Below are 13,959 nucleotides of genomic sequence, written 5' to 3'. Positions count from 1 at the left end.
TATAAAAGAGCTGCATTACTGGTGCCTTTTGTTTTAGTGTAATTCTTGTTATATCTTATTTGTAATGATTTATTCACAAAACTAGTTTTAAATATACTTGGCGTAACTTACAATTTCACCGTATTAGCCTCAGAAAGATCATCTAATCTTGACAGTTCTTATTACACGAATAGGTACTCCCTTTTTGTTTACTGACAGAAGTATTAAGAAGCAAACATTGACCTAATTGCAGCGTCATCTTCGGTTATCTACCTAACCTTTACAGACTTAGGTCGACCTGAGGTACTGCTTCATTTAAGTCATTTTCGTTGAAATGAGTCGTCTGTTTGAGAGACCAGTTTCGTATGCAGCAAGTCAAACTGAAGAACTGTATCTGTTACCTACATTTGGTCTTTATGCGAAGTAGTCAGACTGGTTTGTATAGCGCATGGAACGTTACACACACCCACAAAAACAACAACAAAACAAAAAACAAAATAGAAAGGAATGTCCTTCCATTGGCCGTCCAGAACAATAAGGGCGTTGTATCCATTCAGCAGAAAATACGGCGTCATCCAAAACAAGATTTGGGAATGTATCTGGCTGGAATAAATTATAACAGGTACGCCAAAGAGACAAGCTTTACAGCTCGATGTCAACCGTCTTTACAGAACCTCAGCATTTGATCAGAGCCAAACTGTACCTTAAACGATACCGTACAACTCTGTAAAATTTACAGAATATTTTTTTTGGTGAAAAAAAAAATCGAGATTCTGAATTTGTCAATACACATACATAAATTTCAACGTCGCCACTCGTCGGTTTAATATTCCAATTCTACTTTTCAACAAAGATTTTGACATCCATGAAGCTATAATAAAGGTCAATAGACATTTGCATCGTATTCGCCATCCTACAATATAATTTAATTTTCCTTGAAGTTATAATAAAGTCCAACACGGATGTACGTCTTGTTAACCATACTACAACATAATGCGGCTGATATGTTTTATCTTAAAAAGAAATAATTTGCTGAAATGTTGTTGTGTGTTTGTTTTTTTTGGGTTTTTTTTGCATTCGCCAAGAACGGAAATCTGAGAATATTCGTTGACCACATTTTCAATTTGATCAGACGAGATCAAGTGATACAAAATATGCACAAATATTTGCAAAAATGAAATAGCAAAAATGAATAGGAACATAATAGGGACTGAGAAAGAGAAACGACGTCTCTAAGATTTCAAGAAATGCACATATAGGAATGGACAGACCAGAGCGGGAAGACCGGAACGGCTTTTACAGCTTATACAATGCAGCGACATACAGATCGGGAACAAAGCAACTGTGAACCCTACATGGAACCTAAGAAAATGTTCACGGCCGTACTTTTCCCCGATTAAAAAATCGCTGAAGGATTTGTGTAACAAGCTTTTGTGATATTTTTAGTTACATCTCCATTTATATGTATTTTTAATATATATTTTAGTGATTCTTAGCTTGATTGTGGAGAATCTCTGCAGGCAAGATATATTTCCAAACCTAATAATTCGTTAATTATTAAGTTATTTTCGTAAAATGGCCTTGTCAAATTTTTTTTAATATAAGGAATTTTTAGGATATTCCCATGTGCAAGTGTTTAATAATTAGAAACATAAATAATTCCGTGTATTATGGATCTGGGTCTTGGCATGTCGAATGAACTACGGCTCTAGAACGTGATTAGTGCACTCGTACATGTATGAAATTAGAGTCCCATGAACGTGTGACCATTAGTTTGATTATACGAACATTAGTTGTGGTATTAGCGCGTTCGTGAACCATTCAGCTGACGAGAATCTTTGAAATAAGGAAAACAATTACCTCAAACTAAACTAAACGCAATCTGTTTAACAATGTGTTTTTTATTAGCTCAGTTCCGATGTACATTTATGATAGGTGCTTTTAGACCTCTGGCGCGTTACACTTTGAATGAAGGCCATGACTTCAAGCATTGTCGCAAGCCACGGAAGACAATCTGCTTCACTTCTTTATCACATGCACTTGCCTGTGCTGAGATCTCGCTTGTTTCTTTCTTCATGGGCAAACATAACAGTTATTCGTCATCAACAACACAATGTAACAATCTTCTTCATATTAGTGAAATAATCAGAACATCTTCTGCCTGTTCTGTCAAGTCGAGAAAGAAATATCTGATTTCCAACAAAACTTTTTAATAATAATAATAATAATAACAACAACAACAAAAACAACAACAATAATTTTACAGAGAATAATTAAAAAACAAAGCAAGCAAACAAAAACAAACTACAGAAAGAATCCCTAGAAAGAAATGGAGCTCTTTTTGTCGATTTCGTCTGTCCTTTTAGTCTTTTTAACTGCCGAGTATTGAAACCAACACAGATATCCTTGAGAAACACCAATATACCACATTTTGGTGATGCAATTATATTCCTTTAACTTTTGTCCATGATTGTAGATTGTTATGATTATTTATAAACAACATATCATATAATAAATTTTTATCCATGACTGCAAAATATTGTAAGATAATGATACTATAAATAGGTTGTTTACTTGGATTTTCGTTCTTAGCCCAGCCCTGAAAATAAGCAAATGTTGGGGCAGTTTCCATGGATATGATTGAATATTCGGATGCAAATCAGGTGGGGAGGTATTCTGACATTGATCTAGTAGGATTGTATTATGCAACATAGAGTCGTGTGGCTTTATATCAGAAAGAAGAAATCAACAATTATTCATTGATATTCTTATTTTACTGTTCTTATTTTATTTTCAGTCTGCAGAAGTATTTAATGTTGTGTTCAGCTTTAGTTTGAGAGAAATCATGTATTTAAATTGTTAACTGATTACAAAGTGCTCATATTACTGTTTGGATTAACACTATTTTGGAATTGTTGTGAATTCATTCCAAGACATTCTGGATTTCGTCATTGCGATACGTCATGACTGTTGGCACTTCAGCATATTCAATGGTATTGGTACATCAGCACATTCAAACAGTTCGTTTGGAATACCCAATTTTTTAGACTTGTGATTTAACTTTTAGGAATATTTTAGACTTAATTCACAATACTGGAAGTTCCTGTTAAATTGTAATTTTATAAGTTAGAGAATTCGCCTTCACCGATCACTACAATCTCACCTCTGTCTGCGTGGGTTCAAATCTCTGGTCTAGCCAATGTGGGCATGTGAGAAACCTGACAGGAGTTTCCCGTGGGTAGGTGGTTCTTTCCGGGGTTTTTCTGGGTTCTCCCTCCACCGGTTATACTGGCCGCCATGTAAAGTCTATCTTGCGACGAGACTCCTCCAAAACAACAACAACAAAACTTGCTGGTTTTGCTTTTCTGTTACTTAGTTTAAGACCACAGAGGAGTAAAAGATCCTTTACGTCTGAGTTAAGATGTTTGCAAGATTTCCATTAATGCAATCTAAATTCTTTATCGTTGACATGGAACATTCTACCATGTATAGAAGATCACTTGTCTCTGATAACATAAAGCTATTCACGCTAAGTTTCGTTAAATCTATAATTAGTTTTTATTGGAAGAAAAATAAGTTACTGAACCTGCATCATTAAAGGTATTTTCAGATATATCCACAAATCCATTTTGATACAAATCCATTCCTACGTGTTTTGTGCCATCATGAAGACATAAAAAAAGAACTAAATCCAGAGTTAAGTCCTTTTACATTAAAATCGATATCAAACATACATATTTACAAGCATACATACATACATACATACATACATACATAGTCATAAGCGCATTGAATGGAATAGTGAAAATCCCATGTCAGTGTCATCGATCATGCAAACGGAATAGTGAAAATCTCATGTCAGTGTCATCGATCATTCAAATGGAATAGTGAAAATCCGATGACAGTGTCATCGATCATTCAAATGGAATAGTGAAAATCCCATGTCAGTGTCATTGATCATTCAAATGGAATAGTGAAAATCGCATGTCAGTCTCATCGATCATTCAAGCAGAATATTGAAAATCCCATGTCAGTGTCATTGATCATTCAAATGGAATAGTGAAAATCCCATGTCAGTCTCATCGATCATTCAAATGGAATAGTGAAAATCCCATGTCAGTCTCATCGATCATTCAAATGGAATAGTGAAAATCCCATGACAGTGTCATCGATCATTCAAATGGAATAGTGAAAATCCCATGTCAGTCTCATCGATCATTCAAATGGAATAGTGAAAATCCCATGTCAGTCTCATCGATCATTCAAATGGAATAGTGAAAATTCCATGTTAGTCTCATCGATCATTCAAATGGAATAGTTAAAATCCCATGTCAGTCTCATCAATCATTCAAGCAGAATAGTGAAAATCCCATGTCAGTGTCATCGATCATTCAAATGGAATAGTGAAAATCCCATATCAGTCTTATCGATTATTCAAATGGAATAGTGAAAATCCCACGTCAGTGTCATCGATCATTCAAATGGAATAGTGAAAATCCCATGTCAGTCTCATCGATCATTCAAGCGAATAGTGGAAATCCCATGTCAGTGTAACTGTAACAGGAATTTTGCCATCATGAGAAGTTTCACAGTGAAAACACTCTGTGGTCATTTGTTACGTAGAAGCAGCAACAACAAGATTTTCCAGATGGACGCCTTGTAGGAAATGTTTCATGTTATACTGGCGCCATATTATGCAGGCCACACTAGACATCAACAGAAGTGTTTTAGTGAAAATCCTATGTCGCTACAAGCAGTCGTACTGAACAAGTGGCCATAACATTATTTTCGCAACACGGACGGCTGACCGCACGATTTACACGTAGGACCAACTACATCCTATAATAAGTCCCTTGGCGAAAATCGCATCTCGATACAACCATCTCTTCAAGGAAAACAGCGAAAACAGATGTCGGGTAGGGACCATTCTCATAGAGAACAAACAAGACAGTATCTACGTATTTTAGTGAAAGTCTTATGTCGATATGACCATCAGTTCAGGAGAAGTAGCAATTACAAAAGTTCCAAGATGGCCACAGCGGTACCCATACTTCCAAAGAGTCCCATTTTTAGTTAGGACAAACTGGACCCTGGGGTGAATGTGTGTAAAACTTAGTGGAAATCCTCACAGTAGTTTATGTTCTTGTAGTGACAACAAGCAATTGTCACACGGAGGTACGAAGGACGCTGAACGACGCGCAGTAGCCCAAGTTTTCCTGGTTTTTGACCAGTAGAGCTAAACACAAACGCAAACAAGCAAAGCCGAGTTTTCACTTTGGGGAGTTGCTTTTGGTCATCCCATCGGTAAATGTGAATTTTTGTGATCAAGTCTATGTATAATGAACATTAAATCTGAGAAATATTTAGGCGGATAAATCTCTCTCCGTGATGATGACTATTTCGATTTAGGGGCTGATATCAGGTATTCATTAAAACATCCAAACGTTTGCCAACACCTTTAGCTGCACACATTAAAACATCCAAACGTTTGCCAACACCTTTAGCTGCACACATCGGTGTACATTTTATATACTTACCAATATTTCTCGCTGTTGTAGAGCTACGGTCGGCTGAAGTGTTCTTTTGGTGGCACGTACATTATATTTCTGAAGCAAATCCTACGTTTGGTGCCTTGTAAATCCACGTGGAATAGCACAACCCTCTGTCCTGTGGCCAGTTTGACTTTCGCGCTCGATATGGCTGTTACCAATTACATGTATATGTCCAAAGTGTACGCAGATTGGTTCTGGAAAGATGTGCAGGCAGCACAATTGCACATTTTAATGAACCGCTCACATCAGACCGACATAACGTCTATCAGTATCAACACAGATTGGGGGGGGGGGATTTATCGGACAAAAAATAGTATGCACGTCCCATTTGCAGACGATTGTCTGTGGAGGGAATCATTCCAACGTCCCTTTTCATGCGCAGATTATACTCAAATAACAATACCCAAATCGCTAGTATTCAAAATTTACAATCGTTTCTTAGCAAAAGGCATATAATTAGAAGTGACGCGCTTACTAACAACAAACAATTTCAATGAATATCTGTCACCTTTGTGAGATTAGAAACGTTTATAATCATGAAATCAGGCGACATTTACGACAGGCATCGAAAGTAACAAAGCTGCATCGCCAGTCTGAAGAAGCCTGAAGACGCGAGGAAGAGAGGTAAAAAAATAAACGAACTTGACCTTGGTGATAAGACCTTGAGTGTGCTACATGAGATGTTATTAAAATGTGAAACATAAGTGCACCATTGTTCTTCTGTGCTCCTCAAACAGCCTTTTATGATGTAAAGCAGAAGCAAAAACAAAATAGCCTTAACATACTGACTTCAGGTTTTGACTATGAGGTTATGACCTCAACCGTGCAATACGACATATTTTCCTGTGACAACCAATCAAAATACAAGGCCTCAAAATTTATCTGAAACAGTTGGAAAGCAGATGAGACAGAAACCTAAACTATTTACTTGTGACCTTCACCCTGGTGATAAGATCTCAATATGGTAAAAGACACGCTGTTTTGGTGATACTAATAACAATAATGAGGACTTTTTATAGCGCCTAATCTTTAGAAGCTCTAAGCGCTTTACAACATTTGACAACACCTATAAGATAATTATAAAAAAATATATAATAATATTATTACAAAAACAAACACCATGAAATTAGAAAAACATTATTAAAAAAAAACATGCTGAGAATATTTCAGGTAGGAAACATTATTAGGTCTTTAAGTTTGTTCTTGCAGTCGAAGTAAGTGAGTTTTGATGTACAAGTATTCTAAGTGTTATTCCATAATCTCAAACGGCATTATAGTTATAAAGCAGCAGAGAGCAGAATTAAAAGCGGAATGGAAAATGGAAATTATTGATTCTTGACACTGACACAGGAGAGCATCCCCAGTGTGTTTCGAGACCCATGACGTTGATACCGAAGTGTGCATCCCCAATGTGATACGAGACCCGTGACGCTGACACAAAAGAGTCAATCCTCAATGTGATATGAGACCCATGACGTTGACGTAGAAGAGGGCATGCCCAATGCATTCCAAGACCCATGACATTGACGCGGACGAGGGCATTCCCAATCTGGTACGAGACTCATGACGTTGACGCAGAAGAGAGCATCCCCAATGTGTTACGAGACCCGTGACGTTGACGCAGAAGAGGGCATTCACAATGTGATACGAGACACGCGACGTTGACGTAGAAGAGGGCATTCACAATGCGTTACGAGACGCACCTTTTAGTGATGATGGAAAAGCATAACAAGCTTCAACCCATTATCTCAAACGGCTTTAAAGTTATACAACGGAAGAAAGAAATGAAAGAAAACTTTAACTATTGATCCTTAACCATCTCCTCGAAAATAGGACCCAATCGTGATACGCGGCACACCTTATAGTAGTTATGTAATACATACATACATACATACATACATACATACATACATACATACATACATACATACATACATATATATATATATATATATATATATATATATATATATATATATATATATATATATATATATATATATATATATATATATTCATTCAGTGTAATAGTTGGTAATAAACCATCTACTACAATTCATTGTAAAACTTAGTAATGAACCATCTACAAATCATTGTCATACATAGCAATACACCAATACTTAGTGTTATGTATATTTGATTTAATTATATCTGATTTAATATATATTTATTTCGATGTTTGTAATGTAAATTTATTCACTAGAGATCATACTATTTTCAGAAAATAATGTGACCTTGACTGTTAGTTTATAAACACCAGGTGCTGATCTAAATCCTGACCTCGTTTCAAAATTTGTAGCAACCACATAAACAAGTTCTATCTTTATTTTAAAATGATTAGTTGTTGTCGAGGTCATGATGGGACTTAATGTTTAAGATGTAGTCATTTTTTTTAATTATTATTTCTTAGAGTAAAATGATTGGTTTTCGTCAGGGTCACAATGGGTGTACGTGACCTTTAACAAGTACCTTATTTCTGTGAGCTTCCAGAACATGGTCACGTGTCCACTTGTTTACGTTTTAGAAGACCATATAACCCCTGTTTTGGAATATTAATCTCAGTAGAAGCTGGGGTGTTAAACTGGAAGTTGCATGCTGTGCTGTTTGGGGTCATTTCAGATTACTTGGATTGGAGTTATTTCAAATTACTTGGATTCAAAAGGATTAATTCTGTTATTTTTCTGGAAAATACGTGTGCTTATGTAAATTTTTGAACAAGGATAGTTTTTATAAACATTTATTCAGCTGTCAGAAACCGAAGTGATAATTCTTGTTTCTACAAGGAACAATAGAATTCAACACGAATGATATAGCATACGTCATCGTCTTCCATCTTGGATTCTTCGCCGGAATTCGAACTTGAAAGCAGTAGAACAGTTTGTTATTAGAACTACTAAAATTTTATTCTTTGATAATTCTTGGATTATTTTTGGATTTGATTCAATAAAACAGTAAGTTCATATTTTTTCTTCAGTTTTACAGATTTTATCCAGGGAAATAAATTATTGTACTTTTCAAAGCTTGTTGTTTTCCCTCTTTCTTGTGTTACTGTTTATTCAAGCCTAAACACGACATATGATTAGTAATAAACCATCTACCACAATTCACTGTAGTACTTAGTAATAAACCATCTACCACAATTCATTGTAATACCTAGTAATAAACCATCTACTACCATTCATTGTAACACTTAGTAACATACCATCTACTACAATTCATTGTAATACTTAGTAATAAATCATCTAATACCATTCATTGTAATACCTAGTAATAAACCATCTACTACAATTCACTGTAGTACTTAGTAATAAACCATCTACCACAATTCATTGTAATACCTAGTAATAAACCATCTACTACCATTCAATGTAATACTTAGTAATAAACCATCTACTACAATTCATTGTAATACTTAGTAATAAACCATCTACCACAATTCATTGAAATAGTAATAAACAATCTACTACAATTCATTGTAATACTTAGTAATGAACCATCTACTACAATTCATTGTAATACTCAGTAATAAACCATTTACTACAATTCATTGTAATACTTAGTAATAAACCATATACCGCAATTCATTGTAATACTCAGTAATAAACCATCTACTAAAATTGATTGTAATATTTAGTAATAAACCATCTACTACAATTCATTGTAATACTTAGTAATAAACCATCTACCACAATTCATTGAAATAGTAATAAACAATCTATAATAAACAATCTACTACCATTCATTGTAATACTCAGTAATGAACCACCTATTACAATCAATTGTAATACTTAGTAATAAACCATCTACTACAATTCATTGTAATACTTAGTAATGAACCACCTATTACAATCAATTGTAATACTTAGTAATAAACCATCTACCACAATTAATTGTAATACTTAGTAATAAACCATCAACCACAATTCGTTGTAATACTCAGTAATAAACCATATACTGCCATTCATTGTAATACTTAGTAATGAACCATCTACCACAATTCATTGTAATACTCCGTAATAAACCATCTACTACAATTCATCACGATGTAAATACTTCAAATTATGCTTCCACGGATAAATTATGGCTGAACTTAAAACAACGATACCGGGAAAGAACTGTTGTTTTCTGTATGGAATATATATGCGAAAAACAATCTTCATAACGTTAGACATACTGTCAGTTAATGTAATAAATGGCAAAGCATCTATCACTCCTTGTAAAATAAAAATAATGTGGTATGTGAAGCAACATCCCTTCGTGCTATAAAATGTATAAGTGGTGTGACGCACCAACTAAGTTAGCATATACGGTATGCACGGTGTCATTCGCCCATAACACAGGCTTACACAAAACAGCCAACAGATTCCGATCTTTGGCTTTTTATGTCTTCGTTAATCAGGTCAGATCGTCAAGTTCGTAGCTGGGGAAAAAGTTGCAGGTAGTTTAAAGGTCGACATAACAGATGCCACCCTCACGAATCAGTTGCACGAAATTTTGACAAAAGAAGTGAGTGGGAAGATATTGACTACTAAATGGCTCAAATTCAATGTAATTTTTGTTTTCTGTTGTTTTTTTTAAAAAATATGTCAATGGCGTACCATTAGCTGCCATCTTGCGTACATAGTTTTCTGGGGTTCTTTTCTTCTTCTTCAATTGACCCTTCATCTGAGGGTGGCAGCTGTCAATCAGATATTTGATAAAGAAACTCTGGTGGACCGTTAACTAACTGACACATCGCTAGAGCTGAAATAACAACGCAGACTCAAACAGTATAGAACAACCTTTATAATCTGAAAACTTTATGTTGACACAACTGGTTTTACTTTTGTTTCGCGTATGCCAACATTTCATGAAAAATTTTCAAGTAAAGACAGTCTGAATGGTTATAGTGTGTGTGTGTGTGTGTGTGTGTGTGAAGAACATTACTCCCAAATTTCCGACATGCCTCCAGTATATCTGTAAATCACGTGATGCCTCACAGCTTTGCTCCCTAGGTGTTGGGATGAGGTACTAATGAAATCGGACTCTGAAGGTTTTGAACAGGTGACAACCGATTTTTACTCGCGCTGGCCCTACGATTCGAACTGAGGACCAAAGAGAAACAAAACAAAGAATCATTGCTGAAACTCCCGTTGGCTTGTCATACTGAATCTTGTAATAAATAATGGAACCTCAATCCAATTTCCATTATGGCTGTTTGTTAATTAATTAATTAATTTAACTAAAATGTTTTAAAAATAGTAGTTTAAAAATAGTAGCCACAACATTACCAAAATTGTAATGAGCCAGTATTAATCGATAAGGGGAAACACTTTCAAGATAGGATACACGGACAGAAATATAAATAATTAAATTTTCATTGTTTGGAGATTTTTTTCTTAACCATGCTGCATTCATTAAAAATTATATAAGCCAATTATATAAACAACAGCTATTTCCCACCTATGAATCTATATTTTTTAGAGACAGGCTAATAAAATAACTATACGTTACACACCACGGGAAACACCCAAATGAATCGCCATACGTTACCACAGGAATTTACCAACTGAACAACCATACTTTACACTCTACGGGAATCAGCCAAAAGAATCACCATGTGTTACATACCATTGAAAACAGCCAACTGAATCACTATACGTTACACATTACGGGAATCAGCAAACTTATAGACACTATACCTTACACATCAAGGAAGTCAGCCAACTGAACCACCAAATTGCAAACACAACTAGAATCAGGAACTGAATCATGAGTTATACACCACGTGAATCAGCCAACTGAACCACCATACGTTACACGTCATGGGAGTCAGCCAACTGAACCACCATACGTTACACATCACGCATGTCAACAAAATGAACCACCATAAGGCAAAAACAACGGGAATCAGCCACGTGAATAACCATAAATTATACACCGCGCAAGCAGCCAAAGGAGTCACGGTTTTTTTTTTTTTTTTTTTTTTCTACATTGCTGAAACAACCAAGTGAATACAGTACAATATGTTGCATATTATGGAAACAGCCAAATGAATAACCATTCGTCACACAGTATGAGATTCAGTCAATTTAATCATGTCTTGGCCACCACGCCAACATAATCACCCTGTGTTATAACCACACGAATCAGCCAACAGAATCACCATGTGTTATAACTACGCGAATCAGCCAACATAATCATGTGTTATAACCAAGCTAATCAGACAACAGAATCACCATATGTTAAAACCAAGCGAATCAGCCAACATAATCACCATGTGTTATAACTACGCGAATCAGTCAACTGAATCTACACGCGCTGCACGAGAATCAGCCGATTCAATACCATTTAATTAGCGAACTAAAAGTTGATATACAACAGTACCGTTCTCACGGGTTTTCTACGACAACCCTGGTAACTTGTACTACTTGCCCAATGGTGAACGAGGAAGTAGGTACAATCTCGTCTCGGTATAAATTGCAGAAATGCATTTTTTTTTCTCCCTCCAGCCGTCAAGCTTGTATGTTTAATAGCATTCCTGAATCTTACGTTTTACTTATGTCTGATGAGACATAATTATTCTCTACCAGATGGCACGTAGGGTCTAATACCTATGCTGTTGACGTCTAAGATTAATGACCTAAGCAAGGCTGTTTTTTTTATATTTTTAAATAAGACAATACTGATAATTATTCATGAGATATAAAGGTCTCCTTTTACCGTCTCATGTGATAAATATAGTTATTCACAAAACTGATTGTTTTCAAGTACATTTGAGTCAATCAATTAGACCTAATCAATTGGAAGTAATAATAATAATAATAATAATAATAATAATAATAATAATTATTATTATTATTATTATTATTATTATTATTATTATTGTTATTATTATTATTATTATTGCTGTTGCTCTTGTTGCCGACCATCATATTAGTAATTCATTCCATGCAGGTTAACTAATAATGCTTAGTAAATAAACCTGGGTACAAAAAATCTGTATCACGCAACACCCACCCATCCCCAGCTGAATTGTGCCCATGCTACACGACGTATTTTGCTTATTGCTAATCTGGTAACGGGGCTTGTGCCACCAGGGAAAATGAGTATAAAGGCGACGACAAAGCATGACACAAAGAAAGGGAAGAAAATGATTTTTGTGTCGATTACGATAATCGGTGGCTGCAGCAGAAGCCACAAAGAATAAAGCTTGATGGTACAGGTGCAAATTCATCTACACATATTGCTGGCAGTGTTAGTTACATAGCTTGTTTTCAAAACGAATATAATTTTTAAATGGTTCCTGCGTATGCTAGATAACAGAGGGTTAGGAAGCCATGTTACTTGATTCAGCTCGCTTACAGCTACACAATTAGGCCTACCTGACCCGCCGCTGACTCCTTATGTAATACAAGGACCCGATGTGTAATAACTATAATTGACGTGCATCTAGTCTAACATTATCCGTATTCATTCATTGATTCAGAGAGAGAGAGAGAGAGAGAGAGAGAGAGAAAGAGTATGATTTTGATTTTTAACGTAGCTTTAACTAGCAACAGGGGATGATTTTTTCATAATTATAGAATATATAAAAATGGAATGTTTTCTGCATAATTTGAGTGTGCAGATTTCAAAAATGAACCCATCTTTATGATATCTTTTCAAATAAGGTCGCAGGAAGTATTCAAACAAATGTACCGTCCACCATTTTTAATATTGGTCTTTGGCAATTTTTGAAAATTCTTGACCTCATGTTATTTCAAGCTGAAATTTTCATATTTCTTACATATATTTTATATAGAAATGTTTTGTGAACATTCAGCTTTAAGAATAAATTGACTTGTTATATGTTACAGGTAATTCAGGAGGCCCCCTGTGCCTTTTTATCAACCCACCCCCCAACTTTTTTGCATGAAGTACTATATTTTTGAGTCATACACAAGTTGAAATTAAACGCTGCTTTAAAATGGAATATTTTCTGCTGAATTTGAGTGTGCAGATTTACAAAACGAGCCCATCTTTATGATATCTCTTCAAATAAATTTACAGGAAGCATTCAAACACATGTACCATCCACCATTTTTAATATTGGTCTTTGGTCACTTTTTGAAAATTCTTGACCTCATGTCACTTCATGCTGAAAGTTGCATATTTTTTACATATGGTTATATATAAATGTGTTGTGAACATTCAGCTTCAAGAATAAATTCACTTTTTCTGTGTTCCATGTACTTCTGAAGACTTTCTGTGCCTTTTTATCACACGACCCCATAACATTTTTGCATGAAATAGCATAATCATGAGTCGTACCAAGTTGAAATTGTATACTAAGTTTTCATTACAGTAAGTCAGGATTTCTATAGTGTCAGCTTAGGATGGTGCAACATTAAATTTTGGATGTCCTAAATTTGCAATATTTTCATAATAATTCTGACCATTGTTTTGA

At 35.1% G+C, this 13,959-nt stretch overlaps 1 protein-coding gene across 2 annotated transcripts in view; it reads right to left on the bottom strand.

Moving 5' to 3' along the window:
- Positions 1-13,959, bottom strand: part of LOC149788531 (uncharacterized) — an 85,076-nt gene that overhangs the window by 9,323 nt on the left and 61,794 nt on the right. The window lies entirely within an intron of this gene.

The sequence above is a fragment of the Sinohyriopsis cumingii genome, chromosome 11 (assembly GCF_028554795.1).
Source record: "Sinohyriopsis cumingii isolate HCF-2022 chromosome 11, ASM2855479v2, whole genome shotgun sequence".
Classification (NCBI taxonomy): domain Eukaryota; kingdom Metazoa; phylum Mollusca; class Bivalvia; order Unionida; family Unionidae; genus Sinohyriopsis; species Sinohyriopsis cumingii.
This window is presented reverse-complemented; position numbering and strand designations above follow the sequence as displayed.